Source organism: Amphiura filiformis, chromosome 9 (assembly GCF_039555335.1).
Source record: "Amphiura filiformis chromosome 9, Afil_fr2py, whole genome shotgun sequence".
Taxonomy (NCBI): Eukaryota; Metazoa; Echinodermata; class Ophiuroidea; order Amphilepidida; family Amphiuridae; genus Amphiura; species Amphiura filiformis.
Window position 1 is genome coordinate 7,925,933 of NC_092636.1, and position 15,049 is coordinate 7,940,981.

The following is a 15,049-nucleotide window of genomic DNA, read 5'->3' on the forward strand; positions in this document are numbered from 1 at the left end:
GACATTTGACTATTTCTGCATTCTATATTGTACACAATCTAAAATTATGACATCTGGCAGCTTTTGCAGATAGGGCATTCTTACTCTAAACCCCTGTATAATTATACATATATATTATATATTTACATAAGCTTAAAAGTTACCTTTTCAGAGTCTGAGTTGAGCAAAGCGTGGCTTGCGGACGCCATCACGGGCGCGTCTTCATTCAGCGTAGTGATTACACTCCTCCGGTCACCTGACCACCCGTTGGGTGGTCAAGTGGCAGCAGATCGTCATAGATGGCGGGCAGGTCGTATCCGGCATCCCTGTTGAGCGGAGGAGTGTAATCACTACGCTGAATGAAGACGCCGTGATGGCGCCGCAAGCCACGCCTTTGCTCAACTCAGACTCTGAAAAGGTAACTTTTTAAGCTTATGTCAATATGACAGAGTCCAATATCAGTCTACATGCTGCTATATTATATATTGTTCCACAAATTTCAGTTTTATTGACCAAACACTTGACGGTATGTGCTTCAATGTAATGGCTCTTGCAATCAGCCATATTAATTCACTTGCAATGCGTCAAGTAGTCTTGTGGGTATACTTCTAGATTTCAAAATTGTATCTGGAAAAGTGTCTAGATAATTAAGGTGGCTGTGTACTCTCAGACATGCATGTAGTAAAAGTACAATAACTTTGTAATTATTACGCAAGACATATAAAAGTATACATTTTTATAAAGGCAAGACATCAATGAATCTTAATATAAATATAGATTTGGTGTAAAAACAACAGTTAATATGAAGAAAATCTTTAAAAAGTGAGTTTTTGGCAATATTTGTTCGGTACATCATAACAAAAAAACACTCTTTCCAAAATATTTTATTTTGTTTTTAGCTCAATCTTGAGGCTCCATTCCAAAAACGTTTTTTTTTTTTTTTTGATATTGGCCTTATTTTTTGACATATTGACCATATAAGGCATCAAAATGAACTTTTTAAAATTCACAAACGCCTATTTGTACAAAATGATGCCTAAAATCGGAAATAGACCAAAATATACAAAAATGGGAAAACCGTTTCTTGAGTCGATCATGCTTCATACGATGATCATATTTGCTTACCTATATATGCTGTATTTATTGAGTTATCGTGAAGTTTAAAGTGGTCACATTTTGCACTTTCATCGAATCTCACATGAGAATGCGACAGTTTTCGTTTTTCTACCTTGCATTACATGAACATCGGGTAAATCCACGGCCCCTTGAGAAGTTTGAGCGAAATCCATTCATAACTTGATATTTAAATCGGGGGAAAGAACTTGAAAAAAACCACATTTTATGAACTAAAAGCGGAGCCATTTGACCACTAGGTTTTTGTGAAATCAGTGCTTCCGTGGTGTTTCCATAAGATGCGCCACAAGCATGCAGATAAGCGTCAGCGTATGCGTAAGCGTATTTGTGCGTTAACAAATTGCGCGACACGCAACGCGATACGCTGTTGCTTGCGAGTGTACCCTGGCTGGTACAACAAAGATTTTCTTTCCTTTTCAATTTCAAACACGAGTGGAATAGTGAAATAAAATCCTTAAAATATTGCAGTTGGAGTTTACAAATCTGGATTTTCATTCCTTGTATTTATAAAAAACATAACAAGGTAAAAACATATCAAAAAACTCAATTTAGCGAAAGAAACAATGTCTATAGTACACAGCCGCGTTAAGCTTATATTTATACGTACAACAGCTAACAAAATATAATATGCCCATATGACAAATAGCTTGGAGCTCTCCTGGGGTATTCTTTTTTAGGACAATTGTGTGAGGGGGAGGGATGGGCTGGCTGTGTTGATAATATAAATTTAGAAAGAGCAGAGAATACATAATTGTCTGGTGTTAAATTTGAACTAATTTTTTCTTGATTAAAAAAGGGGCTTTCAGACACAGACCCCATTCACATGAGAAACTATCTTCATTCGATAAAGATTACTTATAGGTTAATAACTGCGCATTAGTTATTTGGAGGGCAAAAAAAAAAATCTAAACATTTTGCCTTTGGAACCGAGGGATATTCCGAGGTCCAAAGCAAAATGTTTAGATTTTACACAATGCCCGACATATAACTGATGCAAAGTTATAACCAATCCTCATAACCGTCACTTTTAACTCATCACTCAACCAAATCTCAAGATTTTATTCTCCGAAATTTGTTGAAATAAACAATTTTATCAAAACTAAATATTTCGCCCTTCAAAAAGTCGAACAGGCTAAAACGGACTTACCAATTACAGCACTGCGCAATCACGCCATGTGCAAATATGGTAGTTAGCGTGTGCGTGTAGAGTTCGGCGCAACAGATCGCAGTACGCGGAAGTCATTGTACCCGCGTAAGCATACTGCGGAGGTCATTGATGGATATCAATAACCTCGGCGCCCGTATACCAGCGGTGTCGTAAATCATCTAACGACCAATTTGATTGGGACGCAAATATGGCGTAATACGCGGAGGTTATGAATTAATCTTATAAATATGCATACATCTGATGTTACCTCATAATGAGGTACTTCAACTGGAAATACATGCAGAGCTCCGTTTCATTCAGTAAAACATACATTAGGCTATTCATTTAAAATCCACATTCCCCTGGGGAAGATTTGGGAAATATCCACAGGGGGAGAATGAATATCAGATGGAATGAACATTTTAGACTGCTCCATTTGAAACTCACCCTCCCTCTGTGAAGATTCAAGTTCAATCTTTCTCAGAGGGTGTATGAAATTGAAATGGAGCTGTCTAATGGGCTCATTCCATTTGAAATTCATACTCCCCCTGTGGATGATATTTCCCAAATCTTCCGCAGGGGGAGTGTGGATTTTAAACAGAATAGCCCATTTGTTCCCATTAGTACCTCATTTTTGTGCCAAAATTAAACATATTTGATATCCCATTTTGCATTTTGTGATTTTTTAAATTGTCAGAAATATTACAACATTGTATTAATTTTGAATAGGCCAAATATGATACTCAGATTATTACTATCTACTGAAGACAGCACATATTTCACTTAAGTTAAAGCCATGTATTTTTTTTTTTTTTTTACAAAATGTATAGTTTTCACCATCAGATATTTCTAGGTTGAATGTTGACCCGAACAGATTAGGCAAAACAAAACATTTTTATACGATATCTTAGTTCAAAGTACATTACATTAGTGTAAAGATCTAGATTTCTAGACAAATTGAGGGCATGCTTGTGAGAAAATGTTACAATATGGCTTTAATTTGTTCTCATTCCATGCAACTGGCTAATAATAGTTAAGTACATTGAACTGTTTCTCTAGTTGTAACAATATCTATTGATTCAACATAATTTGTTTGAACTACCCAAAGGCTATGTATACCAATTTGCTATCTACAGTAGACAGCAACTGGGTATTACTCACAACTACACCTCATTTTATTCAAAATTAACCCATTTTATCCTCTATCTCAACCAAATTGCTTTTAATTTGTAATACTAAACCAGATTTTAAAAATCCATATATTCACCTTTTTTTGTGGTCAATTGCATCCACTTAACACAGCATTTCCCATCTCCTTGACTACAATACCCACACAAGCTATAAACCAATGCTTGGGCACTCAATTCAATTTTGTGCTAAAATCGTACAAATGTGTCTGCAGTTAGTAATAACGCACACCACCACCTCATCAGTCAGCCGGCCAACCCACACCACCTCCACAATAAACAGCCATTATATCGGCATGCATGTGGCACTAAAAGCCAACACTTAGTCATTCTCAAACTAAGGTCTTCCCCTGCTTTGATGACATCATTACTCTAACCCATGATTGGTCTACCAAACGAGATCCCGCAATGTTAAATTATTGATGAGCCGGCGTAGTCTTGTGTGTGTGTGTATCTGTGGCCTGCACTCATGCATGCTTTAAAGCCCGCCAGTCACATTAGGATAGACTATGGAGCTCTGACAGTTGCAATATACGCGGAGTGGGATATCTATGGACTTGGATACACTGACTTTAGCTAATACTAAATTATACTTTAAGGAGTGCGTGTGTGCATGCATACATACATGCGTGTGCATGCAGGTGTGTTGTTGAAGCGAGCTGAGGATTGAGCTACAACTCTTATCTGGATGGTATTTTGTAGGATTTAAATTGGTAAGTAAAACTACATCAGTGCATATTTCCTGTCTTATTGTACTACTACTGCACTGCTTTAAGCATTGATGTTTATCTCAAGCAGAGCTGGGAAGTGCCACAGTCATTAGCATAAGGTCTAGTACAAGATATGGGGTAAATAAGTTTATTTGTTTACTTAGATCGGACACAACCCCTCTCCTATATTGTACAGCACAAAATACATTGCATATTACTACTACGAGTGATACAACTTCATTCATTTATGAATGGTAATGTAAACTGGAGCTCATTTCTTACAAGTTCTTATCAATATGGCCAACATATTTGCCCTGATATCTCATACAGTGTTCAGTTCAATCCTGTATGGTGCCATATTGACATAAAGCCATGCTTGGCGTATTTTTGGGGGTCTTTAGCGCCAGCCCCGGGTAAAAGCAGGGGCGGCCAAAATGAAGGGCGGTGGAAGGAGAAGGCGGCAAAAACAGGGGTGCAAAAGCGAAGGGGCGGCAAAAGAACTAGTAAATAAAAAGGGCGGAAAAAATTGATAAAGCAGAAATTTTTTGAAAAAATTGCACTTTTAGGGCGCTATGCCTGAAACCCTTTTTTTTTTTTTTTTTTATTTTTCAAACTACCGACAAAAAATTTTTTTAACCTTTTTAGTTTTTTTATGAAAGGCGGCAAAATTGCATTTTCTTCAGCCCCCCGGGGTTGGGGCGGCCACGGTACGCCACTGAAAGCACATAAGAAACATCTTCTCTCTTCCTCACCATGCTCACTCAGCTACACATTGCATCAATGGTGTTCCGTTACCTGCATAGAATGGCACACAAGAAGTGAATTATTAGTGAGTCAACAAGAGCTGGCATTAATGGCAAGCTTCTGTAGCATAGTCTTACTGATGGTCTTAAAATAATCTACTGTGTGGTTACATGGCTTAAGAACAAAATACATGTTGTCGGTTTTTTAAGAAGTTTAATAGAGCTCACTTCCCATAACCCTGTTACGCTAGGTTAAATATGTTTAATTCCAAAATATACCTATGAATATCCGTGAATGTACATGCATTATGATAAATCTTAAAGCAGCATTTTAAATGCACTATGATAGAGATAATACTTAACATTTCCTCTTGATCAGCACAGATGAAGAGATTTCAACTAAAATCAATAACAATTAGGGTAAATTTCACATACAAAATATAGAGAGATCCCTCCTCTGAAAATCCCAACAAGAATTAAGGGTCCATGCTCTTATTTGCTGGTGTGGATGGCACTTTTCATTTGTGCTTAAAATTCAAGTTATGATAAAGGAGCCCATATTTGTGCCATTAGGCAAATTTTTACGGGACAACATGATCCAAAGGGGGCAATTTTGACAAATTATTATCATCAAGTATGTTATTCGTGCATGTTTAGCACACTTGTTTTCAAAGTTATCAGCGTATACAATGCCAATCTATTTGATTGTCATTTGTTCCCTATTCAGTCTTGACTGCATCTCAATTTCACATTTACCGCCTTCAGCCTGGATGGATCAGATCTTGTTGCATTTTTGCAATTCCATTTTCCACCTCAGTATTCAAATGCATTTTAAGTAATGTTTGACTAAAAACAGCTTTGGTTAACAACATACATTATGGAAAATGCCTCACTGAAAGCTATCAAATTGCTTGCATGGTTTCCATGGCAACATCAATTTTGCTATTAGAGATTAAATAACAGCCCATCATTTCAATTCATTACAGATAGTTGGTGAACTCTTTGGTAAATGATTTGAGTGCTCATAGTTACTGCTCTGTCACTTTGATAGATCAATACTGTTGATAGAAGCTCTTTGATGCAAATATACTATGATCAGCTCTTAATAGGCGAGAATTATTTGGTTTTTGTTACTATGCGAGTCAATAAAGTTCACAAAATTCACAAAAGCGCACATCATTCACACAATACGCAAAGCGCAGTTCGTGTAAGTGCTGCATCTAGCTGTATGTACGCCATTCTATATCAATCCACAATGTTATGAGTCCCGCCTTTTACGAGCTTCAACAACTAAATTTGCATTGAAAAGTTGCATTTGTAGGATTGTTCATATAATTTGTGATCAAAATGCAACAACTAATAAATTTACTCAGATGTTGCATGCTTGCCATATTTACAACAAGTTTATTCGCAAAACATAATGTATTTTAAAAAAATAGCTGCTTTGGTAGATGTGTTAAAAAGCATTTAAACCCTTGTGTAGAAGAAAGCTATCAAGGGACCACACAGCAACTTCTCTTAAAAAAGTTTTTCTGTGACAATCATAAATCATTTATTTAAGTGTTGTTTTAAACTTCAAAGGCATGTGATTTTCTCAGAGCTGGAATTAAGCCAGACATACTATTGGATTGAAAAAGTGCATGTGAAACAGAGAACACCAACGCAGCAGCCAGGATGTCTTGAAACTACCAACTTACGACTTTACGCTCATTTCGTGGTACCAAAATGATAAATTGTCAAAATATATATAAGGCAGCTATTGCCTTGATTTGTTAATTGTAGTGTATACTTTACCTCATTCTACAAAGTCTGTATCACTCAGCAACCTTCTGACTTCAACAAGACTAAGGAATGGTATAGTGGTTCAGCTTCCATGAGTCTGTTATATAACCAAGGTCAAAGGTAAAACAGAATAATTGTTGGCAAACTCTTAGACTCTTTATTCGCATACAGAATCAAATGTTAATGAAATGTTGCTTGTTCAGAATCTGCGATAATTATAATTTCCGTCTGACATATACTGAATTAAGTCTTACTTCGTAAGAGCAACCTTCAAGGCATACTTGAACCAAAGCAAAACTTATATTGAACCACTGCCACCTGAAGCTTATAAGTATTTTGACTTCAGATTATGTAACGCAACCCAAATACACCGGCCTTACTCGGTTGCCGCGTATATGAAATAAATTATTGATTTGCAAATTTGATGACGGATGTCGTATAGCTGAATATTTCTTCAAGTTGGACAGGGATTTCTGGAGTGCTGAATTAGCCTGTAGCATATGGCACTTGAACTTAGACATTCAGTCAAGTATGGTATACTATATGTGGCTGTGCAGGCCTATATTATACATGTATAGTTAAGAAATATGCTGATGAAATATACTGTTAGCTTCATTCAACAGATATTAATTGATTTTAAAATTTTCTAATGCACATTATTATTGATCATTGCTTAATTTCTTCAAATACAATTCACATATATGTATAAAATTACTTTTTTTTATTATATATAATCATTTAGAATCTGACATTGCTCACTCACTTAGTGAATTACAGCAAGCAAAATTGTATGTTTTGAGCTCTCTGTAAGGAGAAGCACTATTTTTGGAAACATAGAATGACATGATTAATATTTTCTTACTTATGTCACTCTGTCTGCAGTAAATAAATTTATTTATTTAAAAACTGGAGCAATGTTTACAGTATACACAAAGAAATGTGCATTGAATGTAGGTGTGCTTAGTAATTGAATTGTAAATCATCTCAAAGTTTAATCAAATATTAATTACGTCTTCGCCACTCGTTACTAATTTATACAATATATATACAGACAAGATGATGAAATAAATAAAGCTTGACTTTACATGCCTTGCAAATCACCCAGACTACAGATGCAGGTCTGATCACCGCTGGGCTCTTCTGTTGAAAATCCACACTACCCCTGTAGAAGATTAAGCTAAAGTCTTCCACAGAGGGAGTATGAGTTTGAAATAGAATAGACAGTAAGGTAAATTCTACTTGAAATACTCACTCCAGTTGTGGAAGATATAGTTAAAGCCATAGTACATATAGAGGGAGTATGGGTTTCAAAATGATTAACCCTGACCAATTATATTTAAAATACATACTCCCCCTGTGGAAGATATTTCCTAAATCTTCCACAGGGGTAGTGTGGATTTCAACTGGAATAGCCTAATTTACGACTATGCACTGAGATATTGATTTACTGAGACTCGTTTTAAATACTCATTTTAAATAGTGTAAGATAATTGCTACATTAGCCTAATCAATCGCATCAATTTTTTTAATAGATAACAGAAATTGGATTTTTGGATTTTCATTAGTTAATGTGCTCATTTTATAAAATGCACTTGAGTGCAATCATGATATCAACATGGTCTAGTACCATATTAATTAGCATGTCATTGAATTGATTGGTAATTATGGTTTGCAGCATCTATCTGATATGTGTTTTATTACAAGTTGACGGTATAATAATTTTTTATCTGAAAAACAAATCTGATACCTCCAAGAATATTAAACTGCACAAACACGTGTTGGTAAAATGCTACTCATCCCTACTTAAACACTAACAAAATTTTTTTTTTTTTAATCTACTTGTTAACACATTCTTTGTAGCCAGCCTTTGAGTGTGTCCTCATTTGTCAACTTTTTGTCCCCATTGTTCAAATTTCCATCCCTATTTTTTGTCCAAATTTTCGAATTTTTGTCTTTTTGTCAAATTTCCATCCCATTTTTCCAATTTTTGTCACATTTTTATCCATTTTAATGATGCTTATAATGACAGTAATAATAACTCTTTGCCGTCCCAATTTTATCCCTGAAAAGAGTAAAAAATTAAATTACGTAAAAGTTTGGATTAAATATTCTTCTGGATTCTGAAATGGAATGAAATAGCTTTATATTTGTTCTTTTCCATATCCTATTTGACCCATCCTTCAAGTTGTCAAGAGTGTACCATATAAAGCAAGACACATTAGTATTCTGGGTGCATAGACTCAACATGCAACTCTGTAATGAAAAGCTTACAGTGTGTCTAAAAAACACCCCATAGAAATGCATTGATTTCTTACAAAATACTCTACCTCAAACTATGTCAGTGTATGTCTATTCGAATTGTTAATATTATATTTTGTTAGCTGTAATAAGATAAACTAAATTAACTGAACACTGTTGCTAAATGTTGGAATTGGCCATTCCATTTGAAACCCACACTCCCCTGAGGAATATATAGCTAAAATTTTCCACAGAGGGAGTATGAGTTTCAAATAGAATCAACGATTGGGTAACTTAGAAATACTCCCTCTTGTGGATATATAGGTAAAGCATATAGAATGGGAGTAGGATTTTCAAAATAATTAACCCTAGCCAATTCCATTTGGAAAACATACACCCTCTGTGGAAGATGTTTCTAAAAACTTCCACAGGGGTGTGGCAGATTAAAGTCTTCCACAGAGGGAGTATGAGTTTCAAATAGAATCAACGATTGGGTAACTCTATTTGAAATACTCACTCTTGTGGAAGATATATTGGTAAAGCCATATAGAAGGAGAGTATGAGTTTCAAAATAATTTACCCTAGCCAATTCCATTTGAAAAACATACTCCCTCTGTCATGTCTGTGGAAGATGTTTCTAAGAGCTTTCACAGGGGAGTGGCAGATTCAAATGGAATAGCCATTTATATAAAAGCACTTCAAGCCAGATTACTTCCGCAAGCTTCCCGTAAATCAACATGGTTGACTATAGGCAATACAAGCAGGTGCACATTTAGATCCTTCATGTTAGAAGCAACACAGCAACACATTAAACAAAAAAATTTACTCAATTGAAGTTAAAATTTTCATAAGCATCTAACATATGGGCCACTTATATATACACAACTATATAGACACTTTCCTGGGCACAGAGGTTTATTTATGACAACAAAATACAAAATAAATCTGCGGCTGACCCACTTTCAAAATTAATTTAAATGCTTGCAAAGTACACATTGTTCTCTATTTGCACTCATAATCAAGATGAATTTTCATCTAACACCTGCCTAATTAAATGAAGATGCAGACACCATTGTTGGTGAATTACTCATGGTATTTAGAACTAGGGAGAGGGCTTTGTCAGAGGGGAACAAAGGGGAGGGGCTAGGCAACTTTCAAGGGGACATTTTGACAAAAATTTCAAAAATGGACTTAAAAGCCTAAAAAATGAAAAATATAAAGATGGTCATCCCACAAGCGAGGGGAGAAAGAAGGATACTAGATTTCTCACATGAGGGCAACTTGTCTATGCCACTGATGAGGGGGAAGGACCTTGCTCCCAAACCCCATTTAATCCACCCTATTATTTGAACTAAAATGGCTAAAATTGGTTGCCATGCCCATATCTTTCTTTTTTTTGTTTGACACCTTATAGAAAGGTAAATAAGTTAAGATTTTACATATTAGTATGGACATCACATATTCTTACCTCAAATATAAACACACTGTGCATATTACAACCCAGGAATCCACCGACAAGAGATGAACTGCAGCATCACTGGTACATTATCCTACCATGATATACAGGTCTCTTAGGGACGGGCGCATGCATGCTTTCATTTGCTACATGCATGCATCAAAACGCTCCGGCTGGAATTAGCTGGCTGTATGCTAGGTGTAAACTCATTTTATGTGAGATGTCCCAAATGTAATTATCTGTCTTAGATTTTGTAGCTTGCATAACACTCTTGGAAGTAATATGATGCAGAATTTTGGTATGAGTTGTCTGTTGCGATCTGGAAAGAAGGAAGAGAATATATTGAGCACAATAACACTTTGAAAAGCAGATTATTGTATTGCAAATGGGTCAATAGGTGTGATTGAGGAAACACCTGTTATTTGTGAAGTCAATTATGTGATATTTTAAACCTATTTTAGTATCTACAGTAGGCAGCAATATTATAGTACTTTAGTATTATGCTATCTACAGTACACAGTAGTTTAGTATTATGCTATCTACTGTAGATAGCAATTTAGTATTATGCTATCTACAGTAGACAGTAGTTTAGTATTATGCTATCAACTGTAGATAGCAATTTAGTACTATGCTATCTACTGTAGATAGCAATTTAGTACTATGCTATCTACTGTAGATAGCAATTTAGTACTATGCTATCTACTGTAGATAGCAATTTAGTACAGAGTTTTGGAATTAAATCTAATACTGGAACTTACTTTTTGCAACTTTTGCTACGTTGCATCTGGAACCACCAGACTTAATCAGGCAACTGACCCGCTGGGCTGGTCTTGCTATCTACAGTAGACAGCAATTTAGTACTATGCTATCTACAGTAGACAGCAATTTAGTATTATGATATCTGTGTAGAATTACAGATAGCAATTTAATATTATGCTATCTACAGTAGACAGCAATATTGTATGATGCTATCTATCTATGGTAGATAGCAATATCTTTTTATGAAAAAAACCCAATATCTACATTACTTCTATGCCATTACACAAAACAGCACATAATTCTAATATCTACAATGACTTCATAAAGCTTAATTTAGAGTTGACATTATAGACCTTGAATGAGCATGGCCTATAACAGATTACACCAAATATCAATATTCATTTCATGAACACTACACACTTTATGTAGGCCTACTCATTATGAGAGACCTTGCCACTGTTATGAAGCACCTGCTTTCATTAAGTGCAAGGCTATTCCAGTTGAAAACCATACACCCCCAGTAAGACATGACCTTATAATCTCCTACACAGGGGGTTTAGATTTCAAATGGAGTCACCAATTTAGGTAACCCCATTTGAAATTCACACTCCCTGTGTGGATTTTCCATACACCCCCTTTTTCCATAAATCCATACACCCCCTTTCACAGGGGGTGTATGTATTTCAACAAGAACAGCCCAATATCCTTGTGTTAGACAACCTAGGATGTGATTTTCAGCTGGTTATCTGATACTGATCTTCAAAACAAAACAGGATATTGATACATTCATTATTAATGCTTCACATGTTGTAAGGTCAATGAGTTTTGCTCAGCATAGAGCAGCATGAGATTTATCAGCAGTGATCCCAGCACAAGTGTAAAAAATTGAAATTATTTATAAATTTGCTTAAAAGTGAAGGATAAGTCATTCAAATTGTCATTTGATATTTTTGGAATGAAAAATTCGGCAAAAAACAAAGAAAACAGCAGTATTGAAGAAGCTGAAGCCCCATTCAAATACATGTAGCTAATTTATATACTATCAGTATACTATATAAATTACAGATTTATGTAAAATGCCTTGTTTTTTCTTAAATACACGTTTTTTGGTGGGACCATTAGCAAGCTATGTTAGCACATCTATGACAATGACATAGGTACCAAAATCTGAATTTTGATCATTTTTACGATCGTCCGGTTGAGCAAATCACTGAATGAGCCTTTAATATCCAAAATAACAAAAGCAATGTAAAGCAGAGCTGAACCGATACTAGGCATGAATCAATTTCTAACAATGATTTCACATATTAAATGGCAGAGACACATTTTATGTATTAATTTAAGCACCTTTTTGTGCGATTTCTTGTAAGCAATGCATTTTGGCATTTATAGACACTATTAGTGATTTGCTACATCAGAAAACCTACAAAATCATCCAAAATCTGATTAGTGGTAGTGGTTGTTGAAGGGACTGTACCTGCATAGTTTTTAAATCTGTCACTAAAATATCTTCATTTTTTATTATTTTCAAAATTATGCACAGGTTAAAGATATATTATTAAGTTATACTCGATTACTTGTATATATTGTTCACTAGTGACAGCTTGTCCCCCAAAAGTGAAATGCCTTAAACCTCAATGTTTATGCAACAAATATAACATAATGTACAATATTACAGTAGAAAAGAAAACAAGCAAGGTACACCAACTTGATGTGGGGAAACAAGTAAAATACAGACTAGACAATATGCAGGGGGGGGACCAGCAAATGTAGGCATAGGAAGTAGGCAAAGTTCGATAGCCAAAAATTACCAGTTCCAAGGTTCACAAAAGTGCTAAACCTGCAAAAACAACAAGGATAAAGTAACCTGGAGCAGACAAACAAAACCAAACAGACAAAAAACAACCGACATTTCGAGCAGATAAACTGCTCTTCTTCAGGGACAGACAACAAAATTTAAAAGCAAACAACGGAAACTACATGCTGTAGTTTAAAAACAAATTCAAGTCAAAAACTGAAGGCAAGTTCAAATAGAATTCAGTAGCAAACAAGATAAGCTCAGAGCAAAATAAACATGTCTTACTTCAATGAAGCACAGTTTAGTACTTTAGTATTATGCTATCTACAGTAGATAGCAATTTAGTACTGTGCTATCTACAGTAGATAGCAATTTAGTACTGTGCTATCTACTGTAGATAGCAATTTAGTACTATGATATCTACAGTAGATAGCAATTTAGTACTGTGCTATCTACAGTAGATAGCAATTTAGTACTATGCTATCTACTGTAGATAGCAATTTAGTTCCGTACTATGCTATCTACAGTAGATAGCAATTTAGTACTATGCTATCTACAGTAGATAGCAATTTAGTACTATGCTATCTACAGTAGATAGCAATTTAGTACTGTGCTATCTACTGTAGATAGCAATTTAGTGTTATGCTATTATGTCTAATGTATAGATAGCAATTTAGTATTTTGTTATCTACTGTAGATAGCTATTTATTACCATGCTATCGGCAATACACAGCAATTTAGTATTATGCTACATGCTATCTACAGAAGACAGCAACATTGTATTATGCTATCTACTATAGATAGCAATAATATTTTTTATTAAGAAAAAACAACAATGTCTACATAATTCCAATGCCATTAACTCTGGCAGCAACATACTTGGTTGGTGCTTGTTAATACTGTACCTGCATAATATTAAAACTTGTCACTGCAGTATCTTCATTATTTATTATTTTCATTTCTGCAGTTTCAAGATAGATTATGAAGTTAAACTAATACTATTTTATTGTTCACTAGTGACAGCCCGTCCCCCAAAAGTGAAATGCCTTATACCTTGATGTTTACGCAACAAAGTTATTTAACCTCCAAACAAAACAAAATGTTCACTCCAACCTTTTATTCAATAACATAACCAAAACATGTTGCCAGCTACAATTATTTATAAAGTAGATTGATTTCTTAAAGTTTACACATAAAACAAATATGCCCCCTCCCCCACTTGTGTATTGTGAGTACACAACCATCGTTGTTTTATTGATATCTTTGATCATCTGAGATGGTGGCAGGTGCATCTATCTATTTCCCTTTAGACATGAATGTCTATGTTTAGTTTACCATTCACTACATGTTTATTAGGTTTTGGCTTACATCAACTGCATATTAATAATAGGGGTACGTTCAATACAACTTGTAGTTTTTAAGGTGCATATCGCTGAATAATATATTCCGTTGCAATAAATTTAAAATGGTACTATGGTTTTTTTTAAGGTGCATATCGTTGTATAAAATATTCTGTTGCAATGAATTTAAAATGGCACTTCACAAGCCACTTTCTTACCCTACACGGGAAGATGTTTTGTTGTTTAGAGAGATGTTAACATTTTTGTATGCCCTTACATTGACAAAGAAAATCTATATGCTAACAAGGGTAGCTAAAGTGGTTTGGCAAGTCTAAATGTTGGAACCCTTTTTTAGCAAGCAAACAAAGATACATATAGCAGTATATCTAAAATGGTGCTACGCAAGCTATTTTCTTATCATTCATGGGAAGAATTTTTGTAGTTATGTGTGCTCTTACATTGACTAAGAAAGTCTGTATACTTACAAATTTAAAATGTCTAAAATGTTTATATATAATTTAAAACAAACAAAAAACACATAAACAAACAAACATAAATATTCCAACAATGAGTTGAGCATGCACATCAGTGATCAATATTCACCACAATAATCATAATGACAAAATGCCCTTTTCATTTCAGAAATGGCACTGTTGAGAGATTGATCCCAAAAAGCCCAAAATCTGCACTACAAAACTTCCCCTAAATTCAGTAAGTTACTTAATTTGGCAACTAGATTTATTAGATTCATGTGACTTGAATTGTATTGCAGAGGA

General features: G+C 34.9%; 1 long non-coding RNA gene across 1 annotated transcript; it reads right to left on the reverse strand.

The window, feature by feature from the left end:
• Positions 1-4,875: 4,875 nt before the first annotated feature.
• On the reverse strand, positions 4,876-10,740 carry LOC140160267 (uncharacterized). The gene is made up of 3 exons (XR_011859924.1): positions 10,389-10,740; positions 6,695-6,779; positions 4,876-4,952 (listed from the first exon to the last, which is right to left on the reverse strand). It is a non-coding gene; the product is annotated as an uncharacterized lncRNA (long non-coding RNA).
• Positions 10,741-15,049: the final 4,309 nt, after the last annotated feature.